The sequence below is a fragment of the Bufo gargarizans genome, chromosome 2 (assembly GCF_014858855.1).
Source record: "Bufo gargarizans isolate SCDJY-AF-19 chromosome 2, ASM1485885v1, whole genome shotgun sequence".
NCBI classification, from domain to species: domain Eukaryota; kingdom Metazoa; phylum Chordata; class Amphibia; order Anura; family Bufonidae; genus Bufo; species Bufo gargarizans.
The window spans coordinates 718,787,753-718,801,701 of NC_058081.1; the positions used below are offsets into that span (position 1 = coordinate 718,787,753).

Sequence of the window (13,949 nt, forward strand, 5' to 3'; positions counted from 1 at the left end):
TGAACGTGCGCACACAGGCGCGCGCGCTCACAGGAATGGAAGGTAAGCGAGTGGATCTCCAGCCTGCCAGCGGCGATTGCTCGCTGGCAGGCTGGAGATGTGATTTTTTTAACCCCTAACAGGTATATTAGACGCTGTTTTGATAACAGCGTCTAATATACCTGCTACCTGGTCCTCTGGTGGTCCCTTTTGTTTGGATCGACCACCAGAGGACTCGGGCAGCTCAGTAAAGTAGCACCAAACACCATTACACTACACCCCCCCCTGTCACTTATTAACCCTTTATGAACCACTGATCACCCCTGATCACCCCATACAGACTCCCTGATCACCCCCCTGTCATTGATCACCCCCCTGTAAGGCTCCATTCAGACGTCCGTATGATTTTTACGGATCCACGGATACATGGATCCGCAAAACACATGTGGACGTCTGAATGGAGCCTTACAGGGGGGTGATCAATGACAAGGGGGTGATCACGCATATAGACTCCCTGATCACCCCCCTGTCATTGATCACCCCCCTGTAAGGCTCCATTCAGACGTCTGTATGATTTTTACGGATCCATGGATCCATGGATCGGATCCGCAAAACACATGCGGACGTCTGAATGGAGCCTTACAGGGGGGTGATCAATGACAGAGGGGTGATCACCCATATACACTCCCTGATCACCCCCTGTCATTGATCACCCCCCTGTCATTGATCACCCCCCTGTAAGGCTCCATTCAGACGTCCGTATGATTTTTACGGATCCATGGATACATGGATCGGATCCGCAAAACACATGCGGACGTCTGAATGGAGCCTTACAGGGGGGTGATCAATGACAGAGGGGTGATCACCCATATACACTCCCTGATCACCCCCTGTCATTGATCACCCCCCTGTCATTGATCACCCCCCTGTAAGGCTCCATTCAGACGTCCGTATGATTTTTACGGATCCACGGATCCATGGATCAGATCCGCAAAACACATACGGACGTCTGAATGGAGCCTTACAGGGGGGTGATCAATGACAGGGGGTGATCAGGGAGTGTATATGAGGTCCGTATGTGTTTTGCGGATCCGATCCATGTATCTGTGGATCCGTAAAAATCATACGGACGTCTGAATGGAGCCTTACAGGGGGGTGATCAATGACAGGGGGGTGATCAGGAAGTCTATATGGGTGATCACCCCCTTGTCATTGATCACCCACCTGTAAGGCTCCATTCAGATGTCCGTATGTGTTTTGCGGATCTGATCCATGTATCCGTGGATCCGTAAAAATCATACGGACGTCTGAATGGAGCATTACAGGGGGGTGATCAATGACAGGGGGGTGATCAGGGAGTCTATATGGGTGATCACCCCCCTGTCATTGATCACCCCCCTGTAAGGCTCCATTCAGACATTTTTTTGGCCCAAGTTAGCGGAAATATTATTATTTTTTTGTTTGTTTTTTCTTACAAAGTCTCATATTCCACTAACTTGTGTCAAAAAAAAAAAATCTCACATGAACTCACCATACCCCTCACGGAATCCAAATGCGTAAATTTTTTTTGACATTTATATTCCAGACTTCTTCTCACGCTTTAGGGCCCCTAAAAAGCCAGGGCAGTATAAATACCCCACATGTGACCCCATTTCGGAAAGAAGACACCCCAAGGTATTCCGTGAGGGGCATATTGAGTCCATGAAAGATTGAAATTTTTGTCCCAAGTTAGCGGAAAGTGAGACTTTGTGAGAAAAAAAAAAAATCTATTTCCGCTAACTTATGCAAAAAAATAATAATTCTATGAACTCGCCATGCCCCTCATTGAATACCTTGGGGTGTCTTCTTTCCAAAATGGGGTCACATGTGGGGTATTTATACTAAAGTTGTCTTTTGCCGAGATATTTCTCTCACCCAGCATGGGTATATGTAAAATGACACCCCAAAACACATTCCCCAACTTCTCCTGAGTACGGCGATACCAGATGTGTGACACTTTTTTGCAGCCAAGGTGGTCAAAGGGGCACATATTCCAAAGTGCACCTTTCGGATTTCGCAGGCCATTTTTTACACATTTTGATTGCAAAGTACTTCTCACGCATTTGGGCCCCTAGAATGCCAGGGCAGTATAACTACCCCACAAGTGACCCTATTTTGGAAAGAAGACACCCCAAAGTATTTTGTGATGGGCATAGTGAGTTCATGGAAGTTTTTATTTTTTGTCACAAGTTAGTGGAATATGAGACTTTGTAAGAAGAAACAAACAAAAAAATATATATATTTCCGCTAACTTGGGCCAAAAAAATGTCTGAATGGAGCCTTACAGGGGGAGTGATCAATGACAGGGGGGTGATCAATGACAGGGGGGTGATCACCCATATAGATTCCCTGATCACCCCCGTCATTGATCACCCCCCTGGTAAGGCTCCATTCAGACGTTCGTATGATTTTTACGGATCCATGGATCGGATCCGCAAAACACATGCGGACGTCTGAATGGAGCCTTACAGGGGGGTGATCAATGACAGGGGGTGATCAGGGAGTCTATATGGGTGATCACCCCTCTGTCATAAAAAATCATAATTTTCCGCTAACTTGTGACAAAAAATAAAAAATTCTAGTAACTCGCCATGCCCCTCACGGAATACCTTGGGGTGTGTTCTTTCCAAAATGGGGTCACTTGTGGCGTAGTTATACTGCCCTGGCATTCTAGGGGCCCAAATGCGTGAGAAGTACCTTGCAGTCAAAATGTGTAAAAAATGGCCTGCGAAATCCGAAAGGTGCACTTTGGAATATGTGCCCCTTTGCCCACCTTGAAGTCACTTTGTGGGGCCTACATAGTGGATACCTCCATAAATGACCCCATTGTAGAAACTACACCCCTCAAGTTATTTAAAACCAAATTTTCAAACTTTGTTAACCCTTTAGGCGTTCCACAAGAATTAAAGGAAAATGGAGATCAAATTTCACTTTTTTGGCAGATTTTCCATTTTAATCCAATTTTTTTTTTCAAGGTATGTCTAGTCAATACAGAGCTGCCCTACACTTTCTGAATGGTACAGTGAAAAGCCCATACTACTTGAATGACATCATTAATCCAGTCATTATACCTCTGCATGAACAACACAGGTCTAATTTCATCTTCATGGATGACAATGCGCCAGCTCATCGAGGTTGCATCATTAGGGAACAGCTGCTGGAGACTGTCTTACCTTAAATGTAGTGGCCTGCACTTACTCAAGACCTGAATTCCATTGAAAACCTATGAGATCAGCTGAGTCGCCGTTTAGAGGCTTGTAACTCTGTACCTCAGAACCTCAATGACCTGAGGGCTGCTCTTCAAGAAGAGTGGGATGCCATGCCTCAGCAGACAATAAGTCAACTTGTGAACAGCATGAGACATTGTTGTCAAGCTGTAATTGATGCTCAAGGAAACATGACAAGTTATTGAGACATTGACATTTTCCGTGGTGGTATACCCACCACTAAGGATGAGCAAATTTTTCAAAAAATCTATTTGCCAGTTTTCCAAATTTTGGGGGGAAAAATTTGATTCGATCCGAATAAATTTGCAGCAAATTACGTTAAAAAAAACTGCTATTTCCTGGCTGCACAGAGTCTTTATAGTGGTGTAGAACACTGCCTTGCAGGAACACACATAGGGGGTCTGCTGTGGTAGTGAAATAATACTGTAAGTCCATATGACATACAGATGACAGGTGTAGTTCTTAGAATCACTGCACACTTAACTTATTTGGGCAGTCACGGGGCCAAAACTGACCAAATAAATAAAGTATAAACTCAGCCTTACAGGTCAATGTTGGCACCAAGAAGAAGTGCACTCCTTTTACACCCTTGTCAGCTGATTCCACATAGATGTCTACAGAATCTGTTCTATTAAACTCTTATACAAGTAGAGCCCCCTGACAGAGTGGAGAGGGTGTCAGCAGTAAGTTTGTGTTGATTATTTTGCATTTCTGTCAGAACAATAACCCCGAAAAAAACAATCCTGTCTGTGGAGCATCTGCCTTTACTCGGTCAGCATTTGGTCAGTAATCCATCAGTATTGCAAATGCAAAAAAAAAAAACAGGAGTGGATCTAAAACAGAGATGACACGTGAATGGAATATTTGTGTGTCTTCTGTGTTTTATATCCACTCCTCCTTTTGGCTACCAAATCATAAGCCAATTCTGATGGGACGATACAGGTCTTACAGCTGCTATACAGACATGATCAGTTGTGCATCTCATTTTTCCTTCCTTCTGACCGATCAGAAGAAGGATCAAATAAATGATGATGTATGAAAAGCCAAAACGTCTAAATAGTGGCCCAGTCATGAAGTGGGGAGGGTGGGAACAGCATGGGAAGTCTGCAGAGTGGCCCAATGACTTAATCGTGAGGTGGAAGCAGCAAGAGGAGATCACAGAGTGGCCCAATGACAGAGTCAGGAGGTGGCGGAAGCATCAGGAGGCCACAGAGTGGCACAATTACAGAGTCTGGAGGTGGCGGCAGCATAAGGAGGCCACAGAGTGGCAAAATTACAGAGTCTGGAGGTGGCGGCAGCATCAGGATTAGTGTTGATCGAGCATCAAAGTGCTCGGGATGCTCGGGTTCTCTACCAAGCACCTGAGTATAATGGAAGTCAATGGGAGAACCCAAGCATTAAACCAGGCACCCCCTGCTCTGAAGAGGGGAAGTTGCCTGGTTCATAGAAAAAGGTCAGAAATTGATGGAAACACTACCAAAATGGTTCGGGAACAGCATCGGGAGGATGTCTGGATGCATCTTGGACTCACAGATCGCTGCTGGGAACCATGTTGTCCGAGTAGTACGCCACTTTTACAGATTGACAATAATGCGCACAAAACAAAAAAAATAAAAATCAATTTCAGAGGAAAAAATGTTAAGAAACATTCTTTCCTGTATATTTACTTGTATATTAAGTGCAAGTGCGGCCAAAAATTACGAGGAACTGGCACTCCAAAACACCCTTTGTTACACATTAAAGAAGGGCATCATACACACCCTTGAAAATGTATGATTGATGGCCTGCTGGTGACCCTTAAAAACATTTGGAGCAAGGACTTGCTGATCTGACCATCTAAAACATTAGGGGTGAGGGCCTGCTGCCGCATTGGTGACTCTAGATAACCTCTGGGCGATTGCACGTCCCTGTGACGGCAACGATCCATTTGGATGTCTGCCCTATCAACTTTCGATGTTCTTTTCTGCGCCTACTATGGTGATCACAGAGAACGGAGAATCTGGGTTCGATGCCAGAGAAGGAGCCTGAGAAAGGGCTACCACATCCAAGGGAGGTCAATGGCTGAAATCTGATTGGCTGTTGTATCCTTTTCCTAATTGTGAACCACCCAGAGAGGATGGGACAAGTTATTAAACCACAAGCGTTGAAGGAAGGCAGCAGGCGCACAACAATTACCTACTCCCGACTCAGGGAGGTAGTGAAGATAAATAACAATACAGCACTCTTAAGAGGCCCTGTTATTGGAATGAGTACAATTTCCGTTAACGAGAGTCTATTGGAGGCCAAGTCTGGTGCCAGCAGCCAACTTGCTCCTGGCCTCCACAACATTCACCCAGTGTGCCATCATGGTGAGGATTGAGTTGACCAGACTCTTGGCTACGGAGACTGGACTTGTAGGTGAGGGCTTGCTGCCGCTTTATTGACTAGATAACTTCTAGGGAATTGCACGTCCACATGACTGCATTGATCCATTTGGATGTCTGCCCTATCATCTTTGGAGCAATTTTTCAAAAAGGACCTTCTGGGATAGCACCGTTTTGCTTGTCCTCTCCACCAGAGGAATGAGAGATGATAAGTTCTCTTTGTAGCGGGGGTCAAGAAGGGTGAACAACCAGTAATCCATGTTGTCTAAAATGTGTACAACGTGAGGGTCGTGGGAAAGGCAGCCTAACATAAAGTCAGCCATGTGTGCCAGAGTACCAACAGGCAAGACTTCGCTGTCGTAATCAGAAGGTGAGCTGACCCTGTAAAACATTATATGCGAGGGCCTACAGATGAGCTGACCCTGTAAAACATTACATGTGAGGGCCTGCAGTTGAGCTGACCCTGTAAAACATATGCGATGGCCTGCAGGTGAGCTAACCCTGTAAAAAATTATATGTGAGGGCCTGCAGGTGAGCTGATCCTGTAAAACATTATATGCAAAGGCATGCAGGTGAGCTGACCCTGTAAAAAATTATATGCGAGGGCCTGAAGGTGAGCTGTCCCTGTAAAACATTATATGCGAGGGCCTGCAGATGAGCTGACCCTGTAAAAAATTATTTGCGAGGGCATATATGCAAGGGCATTATATGTGACAAATAAGCATGTTGATATGATGGAAGAGGAGGAGGAGGATGAGAAAAGTAAGATTCAGCCATATACCCTTTTTTGTGGTGGAAGGGGTGCATGAGAATACAGTGTATTGAGTACATTAAACAACACATTTAAAGTACCTTTGTTCATCCGCTTTCCTCTGGTGGAGACGAGAAGTCTGGAGCAATCCAGGCCTTGTTAATTTTTATAAGAGTCAACCTGTCAGCATTTTCAGTTGACAGGCCGATACTCTTATCTGTTATAAGGCCCCAGCAACACTAAATACCCGCTCAGACAAAAAGCTGGTGGCAGGAGAGCCAGCACCTCTAAGGCGTAGAGCGTCAGTTTGTGCCATGTGTCCAGCTTGGACACCCAGTAGTTGTAAGGCACTGAGGGATCACTGAGGACGATGACACAGTCTACTATGTACTCCTTCACCATCTTCCAAAATGTTTCCCTCCTGGTGACACTAGGCCGCACATCAAGGTGAGGGTGCTGGCGAGGTGTCTTCAACTGTTCCAGGCTGTGGAGAGTATTGCCCTGCCTCTGTTGGAACTGCTGTGTGTTCCCCTTGTCTCCCCTCCTCGGTTGCCCAAGGAAGTACGGACTCTGCCGCCAGCGTTGTCAGATGGAAACTTTTGGAGCAATTCTTCTGCAAGGGCCATCTGGTATTGCACCGTTTTGCTCGTCCTCTCCACCTGAGGAATGAGAGATAAGTTCTCTTTTTAGCGGGGGTCGAGAAGGGTGAACATCCAGTAATCCGTGATGTCTAAAATGCGTATAGCGCTCGGGTCGCGGGAAAGGCAGCCTAACATGAAGTCAGCCATGTGTGCCAGAGTACAAACAGGCAAAACTTCGCTTTCGCCATCAGGAGTATCATTCTCAATCTTCTCATCCTCCTCTTCTGCCCACCCAGGCTGAACAGATGGAATTAAACTTCCATGGGTACTACCCTCTGTAGCGTATCATAAAAGAAGATGGAGGCAGCATATCCGGTAAAAAAATCCCTTTTATTGGGAGCCGCTTGCGTGAACAGACGTGCAAAAGGTCGTGAGACGTTTCGGCTGTTGCCCAGCCTTTATCAAACACAGTGTCAAATCTAAAAGATCGTGATTAAATATCTTAAAACACACCCACTCTCATAGGAGTGGCCAATAACACAATGAATAGAGTGCTGATGTCATCAAAATGAGTCTAATTCTGCCCCTATATCATGTCTCAATGTACGCCCACAGTGAGTATAAGATCCACTGCGCCACATACCTCCATAGCGCACATATTCCTAGGCGTCCTCTGGCAGCCTGTACGCATGTCAGGGGAGGAGGGATCACGTCATGGCATACTCCATACTGGGTCACCTGATCACAAGCGTCTCCGCCCATGTGATCAACTCGTCATCCCAAACCCCGCCCAGCACGCGCGCCATTGCCAGGGACGCCTATGACGCCTGTGAATCAGTCCGCCCACCTCCCCGCGATCCCGTTCGTTTCAACATATGGAGCCAACAGTAGTGACATAGCGCGTATTATACGCAAGGAATGGCATATGTTACAGAAAGGACTACCCATGATAGACAAATTTGTAGGTTTCCCTATGATGGCATATAAGAGAGGTGCCAACCTGCGTGACAAGTTGGTCAGGACCGAGGTTGGTGAACCACATGGGGATGGGCAGAGGTATCTGGCACCAAGAAAGTTGGGATGTTTCCCCTGCCTTGGTTGTTGCAATTGCGGCAACATGATAAAGGGAGATACCTTTGCCCATCCCTACAGTGGTAAGGCCTATAAGATCAAGAATTTCTTCACATGTAGATCACGGGATGTGATATATATGATCACGTGCCCATGTGGCCTTATTTACATAGGGGAGACCACAATGGAAGCCCGGGAACGTATCAACTCCCATAAGAGTAACATTAGAAGGGCCCAGATTGACAAACCGTTGGCGAAACACATCCTGGAGCGTGGACACTCGGTCAACCAACTCAGATTTAGAATCATTGATTCAGTTGGCCCCTTGAGGCGCGGGGGGGACAAGGAACGGATTTTACGTAAAAAAGAACTTAAATGGATCTTTGAGATGAGAGCACTCCAGCCCTTTGGAATGAACGTAGATTTCTATGTGACAAATGTGTAAGAGTTCCAGGTGACTTTAGATCTGAATTGATTATCTCTATAGTGTTTTTAATTGTATCTTGTTTTGGTATTAATTCACATGCACGTATGTTTCCAACCCACAGTACATCATGGTGCACGGATGTATTATGTGATTTGTTCATGCCTGCACCCCTGATGTGTGTGTGGGGACCCATGGCTGCAGGTCACTGATGTGGGCGGTGTTGGATCCCGTGTGCGTCCTTGGCAACACAGGGCTGGCTGGATGACGAGGGGGCGGAGCCATGACGTCACCGGGGCCGGGCTCGGCTGGTGACATGGAGGTTGGAAGATTCTGCCCACGCCCCCCCGGACGATCCCCGAGTGTGCCGGACGTGACAGGGTGATCCATAGGTGTCCCGGCGATGGACTGTGGATGCCGCACCACGGGGTTAAGGTGCCTGATGGTGGGGACGTGCGGCCTTGAGCTGATTGCCCACATTGCGGGGAGGTGGGCGGACTGATTCACAGGCGTCATAGGCGTCCCTGGCAACGGCGCGCGTGCTGGGCGGGGTTTGGGATGACGAGTTGATCACATGGGCGGAGACGCTTGTGATCAGGTGACCCAGTATGGAGTATGCCATGACGTGATCCCTCCTCCCCTGACATACGTACAGGCTGCCAGAGGACGCCTAGGAATATGTGCGCTATGGAGGTATGTGGGGCAGTGGATTTTATACTCACTGTGGGCGTACATTGAGACACGATATAGGGGCACAATTAGACTCATTTTGATGACATCAGCACTCTATTCATTGTGTTATTGGCCACTCCTATGAGAGTGGGTGTGTTTTAAGATATTTAATCACGATCTTTTAGATTTGACACTGTGTTTGATAAAGGCTGGGCAACAGCCGAAACGTCTCACGACCTTTTGCACGTCTGTTCACGCAAGCGGCTCCCAATAAAAGGGATTTTTTTACCGGATATGCTGCCTCCATCTTCTTTTATGGGACTTGTTACTCAGGAGCCCTGATGAACCTTGGACTCCAGGTAGGCTGGTGCATTCTGGATGACCTCGAGAACTGGTGAGTGCGACTCTACAATTATTTTTTATTACTCTCTGTAGCGTAGGCAGGCGTCTCCTGCTCCTCCTCCTCCTCTTCATCATCCAATTCGTGCTGAGAAGACGGACGGAGGGTGGTCTGGCTATCACCCTGTGTAATGTCTTCTTCCCCCATTTCCACCTCTTACACATGCAAAGCATTGTCCTTAATTGTGAGCAGCGAGCATTTGAGTAGACACAGATGGTTACGCCGATAATAGTGTTATCGCCGCTCACCATGTGTGTTGATTCCTCACAATTTCTCAAAATGTCAGAGGTCAGACATCCATGCCCACTTCTCGCTTCTGATTAGTGAAAGCTGACTGGAAAGTTGACGACCATGTTGCAGCTGGTATTCCACTACTGCCCTCTGCTGCTCACAAATCCTGGCCAACATGTGGAACCTGGAGTTTCAGCACGTGCTCACGTCGCACAATAGCCGGTGAGCTGGCAGCGTTGACAGACTGGCTGAAGCTGTCGATAACTTGCGGAAAAATGTGCAGACACACACAGGGCACCTTCACCAGTAGCTCAGGCAAATTGGGGTAGGATTTGAGAAACCGCTGAACCACTAAGTTGAACACGTGGGCTAGGCATGGTATGTGTGTGAGCTTGCCGAGCTCCAAAGCCGCCACCAAGTTACAGCCATTATCAGACACAACCATGCCTTGCTATAGTTTGAGTGGCGAGAGCCACAGCTCAGTCTGGTCCCTTATAAACTGCCACACCTCTGTGGTGGTGTGCTGTTTGTCACCTAAGCAAATCTGTTTCAGCACAGCGTGTTGACGCTTCCCCACTGCAGTGCTACACTGCTTCCAGCTACCGTCTAATGGCTAACTGGTGCTGCACGCGGATAGTGAAGGAGAAGGCGGAGGAGGAGAAGTGGGGGTTGGAGCCACTAACATAGGTGCTGGCGGAAACCCTGATGTAATTAGGGCCTACAATCCTTGGCATCGGTAGAACCTGTGCCATCCCAGGGTACTACTCTCTCCCAGCCTCCGCAATGTTCCCCCAGTGTGCCGTCAGGGAAATGTAGCGTCACTGACCAAATGCACTTTTCCATATATCTATGGTTAAGTGAGCCTTTCCAGTAACTGCGTTGGTCAGGGAACGTGTGACGTTTCAGGACACATGTTGGTGTACAGCACTCCTTGAAAAATAGAGGCGGCAGGGGACAGAGTACCACGGGACGGCTGCCGACATCATGCTGCGGAAGGCCTCAGTGTCCACAAGCCTAAATGGCCTGTAATTTTGAAAGGTGCACATTTAGTGCTATGGCCTGTCAGTGGGTGGCTGGGTATTTGCGCTTGCATTCAAAGGCCTGGAAAAATGACATTTGGATGCTGCGCTGGGACAGGGAATGGGATGTAGTCGCTGATCGCACTTGCGAAAGTCCAGATGCAGGGCAGGAGGCATCCTCGCCTGCGCCTTTGACAGGCGATTGGCCAGCATGTACCGTAGGGGAAGAGGAGGAAGTTGTGTGACCCGCAGACACAGATGGTGGACCCAGGCGTTTGTCGCCACTTATTACGGTGCTTGGATGACATGTGTCGGATCATGCTGGTTGTGGTGAGGTTGCTAGTGTCAAAGTATATCTTTTATATAAAATATAAATATTTTATATAAAAAAATATATATTAATAAAATAATAAAATATGGAAATCAGTCAGGAAATCCACTAGGCGGACATAAAACGCCTTTCTTGCTCTAAATTTAATTTATGCAATTAATGAAAACAAAGGGGCAACCAATTCTGCAAAGTATATGTAATAATTTATTTATAAATGAGTAAAAATTCAATATAAAACTGACATAAGATCAATGGATAGACAAATTAACGCAATACCAACAAACCACAACTAGATGGTGGTGTAATCCACTATCACTTTCTCATCAGCACAGAATTATTAAAAGTAACATATGATAAGAAATAAATGCTATATCTTTATCAAACAGACCAATAATTAATACATCAAGAGAAGCTCAGGATTTTCTGTTTACCAACAGGTTATAACATGACAAAATACAGATTAATACAAGAACAATAAATGTTGTCCCTTAACTCTGTCTCAGCCTATGACAATCAAAAATATAAATGATATTAATATGATATTATATCCCACTCAGCAACCAGACTATGGAAATATAATTTCCCAGAGTTTTCCTCTACTCAGACAATGTCTAATCTCCCATTAGCAATATGCATCTTTGCTAAGAGGACAACTAGCATTAGGGAGGTGATTAACACTATACGTTCCCACAATATGGGAACTCTTGACTATACGCTGAGAGGAATATCTTAATAATATCACAAGCAAAAATATAACATACGTTACCAAGTCAAGGATGGACAGGTTTCGGGTATGATTAGTTCTTAAAACTCTTCCAGTAGACAAAAATTAATCCAAGTTTCTTTTTGTTGTTGAAGTAAATTGTTAGTTGCAGTTGTTTCAGTTGAAGAGTGTAGATAGATAGATAGATAGCCAGATAGGTAGGTAGATAGATAGAGAGATAGATAGAATAGATAGCTTGGCTTTCCTTAACCTTTTTCATGCATAGTTTATACCCCCTGTTATCTAAGAGCTCCTCCCCTTCTAGATTAGGGATCTCCAATCAGACAAGATCGGTGTATTCGTATGCAGATACCAATGATGTCATTTTAACCCTTGGAATGCTGGTGAAAATGATATACTATTATTAATTTACCTCTAGATGGCACTGTCGTACCGCATGACAATTTCAACATTAATTCTAAATACCTAATAATATATTCAGATGACCCTTTTGACCTATTGAATATACATCAGTATTAAGGGTTTCTTCCTGACACTTTAATTACCCCTAATCTAGATATGTTGGAGTCACCATCTCCTACTGTCTTCTTAGGGACAATGGACAATGGTTCCTTTTACTTAACATCCGGATTCATTAACTTGCCCACATGGCTGGCTAATAATATTTAGCTCTCCTCATGAAATCCAATTAGTAGGAAGCTAACTTCAATACTTTTCTAAACCTTAAAAGTCTATATGGTCAATGGGATATACACGACATAAAATATATATTCTAAATAATGTGTATATATGTATATGTATATATGTGTATATATATATATATATATATATATATATATAAACAAAAAAGAAGATTCGGCGGCACCAGTACGCTGGCTCAGGTGCTATGTCCAAGGGAATGAGCTTCAACCTTCTTATATATGTAGAAAACGGGACAGCACTCCAAGGCTTGAAGAGGAAAGATATCTTTATTCACCCATGTGAAAAATAATAGCAACGTTTCAGCTCACAACTGAGCCTTTCTCAAGCCTTGAGAAAGGCTCAATTGTGAGCTGAAACGTTGCTATTATTTTTCACATGGGTGAATAAAGATATCTATCCTCTTCAAGCCTTGGAGTGCTGTCCCGTTTTCTACATACATACATATATATATATATATATATATAAATATACATATATATATATATATATATATATATATATATACATCGACACACTGTTATACATAGATGACATATTATATAAGTCATTGGTTAAGATATGTTGCAAATTTAAATACACCACACAGGAATATATAAAATATAATTATGAAGACATGAATGGGACATTCACACATCCAAAGTAGACTTCCCTAATGATTTTGTAATGAAGTAAAATAATACATTGCTATTCAAATGGTTGTCTCTCACAGATACATGTCTGTAGGACCCATTATAGTATTAACAGATACACTACATCTGCTCACAATAATTTTAAAAGACAATACACTCTATGTCCCTACAAACATGTTACCCAAACTGAACTCAGCATAACCTCATCTCGGCCTGTTTCAACCCTATAGAGAAATATCAGACTCTGGTTCAATCTGTGATAACACTTAAAGGCAATGGGCATTGATATTTAGACTATAATATCTTCAGATAATATTGTACATTTATGAAAATGCACGACACTAGTGTTCACGCGGGTGCTCCGTGGAACAATTGCGGGCCTGTTTGGTGTGGCCCGCCTTCTCAGTTTTGCCACCCCACTGCCTCTTCCAGCCTGTTGCGCTGCTGCAGATCCTTCCTCCTCTGTACTACTGTCCTCGCTCGGCTTTCCACCTTCCCAGTTTGGGTCAGTGACCTCATTGTCCACCATCTCCTCTTCCACTTCCTCACTCTGATCATCCTCTTGACTTGTTGACCTAACCACAACCTCAGTGATTGACAACTGTGTCTCATCCTCTTTATCAACCTCTTGAGACAGTAATTGCAGTTGACTCATTGACAACTGTGTCTCATCATCATCCACCTCATTAAACACTAATTGCCATTTCCCTCCGTCATGTTCTTGTGACTGTGGATGCTCAAGAGGTTGTAAATCAGGGCACAAGATCTCATGTCCTTCTTCAAGCGTGCTTGGCGAGAGAGCCAAA

At 45.0% G+C, this 13,949-nt stretch overlaps 1 protein-coding gene across 1 annotated transcript in view; it reads left to right on the forward strand.

Moving 5' to 3' along the window:
- The window catches only part of LOC122926361 (phospholipase A2 inhibitor gamma subunit B-like), a 107,978-nt gene that overhangs the window by 59,475 nt on the left and 34,554 nt on the right, over positions 1-13,949 (forward strand). The gene's annotated exons all lie outside the window — the stretch shown is intronic.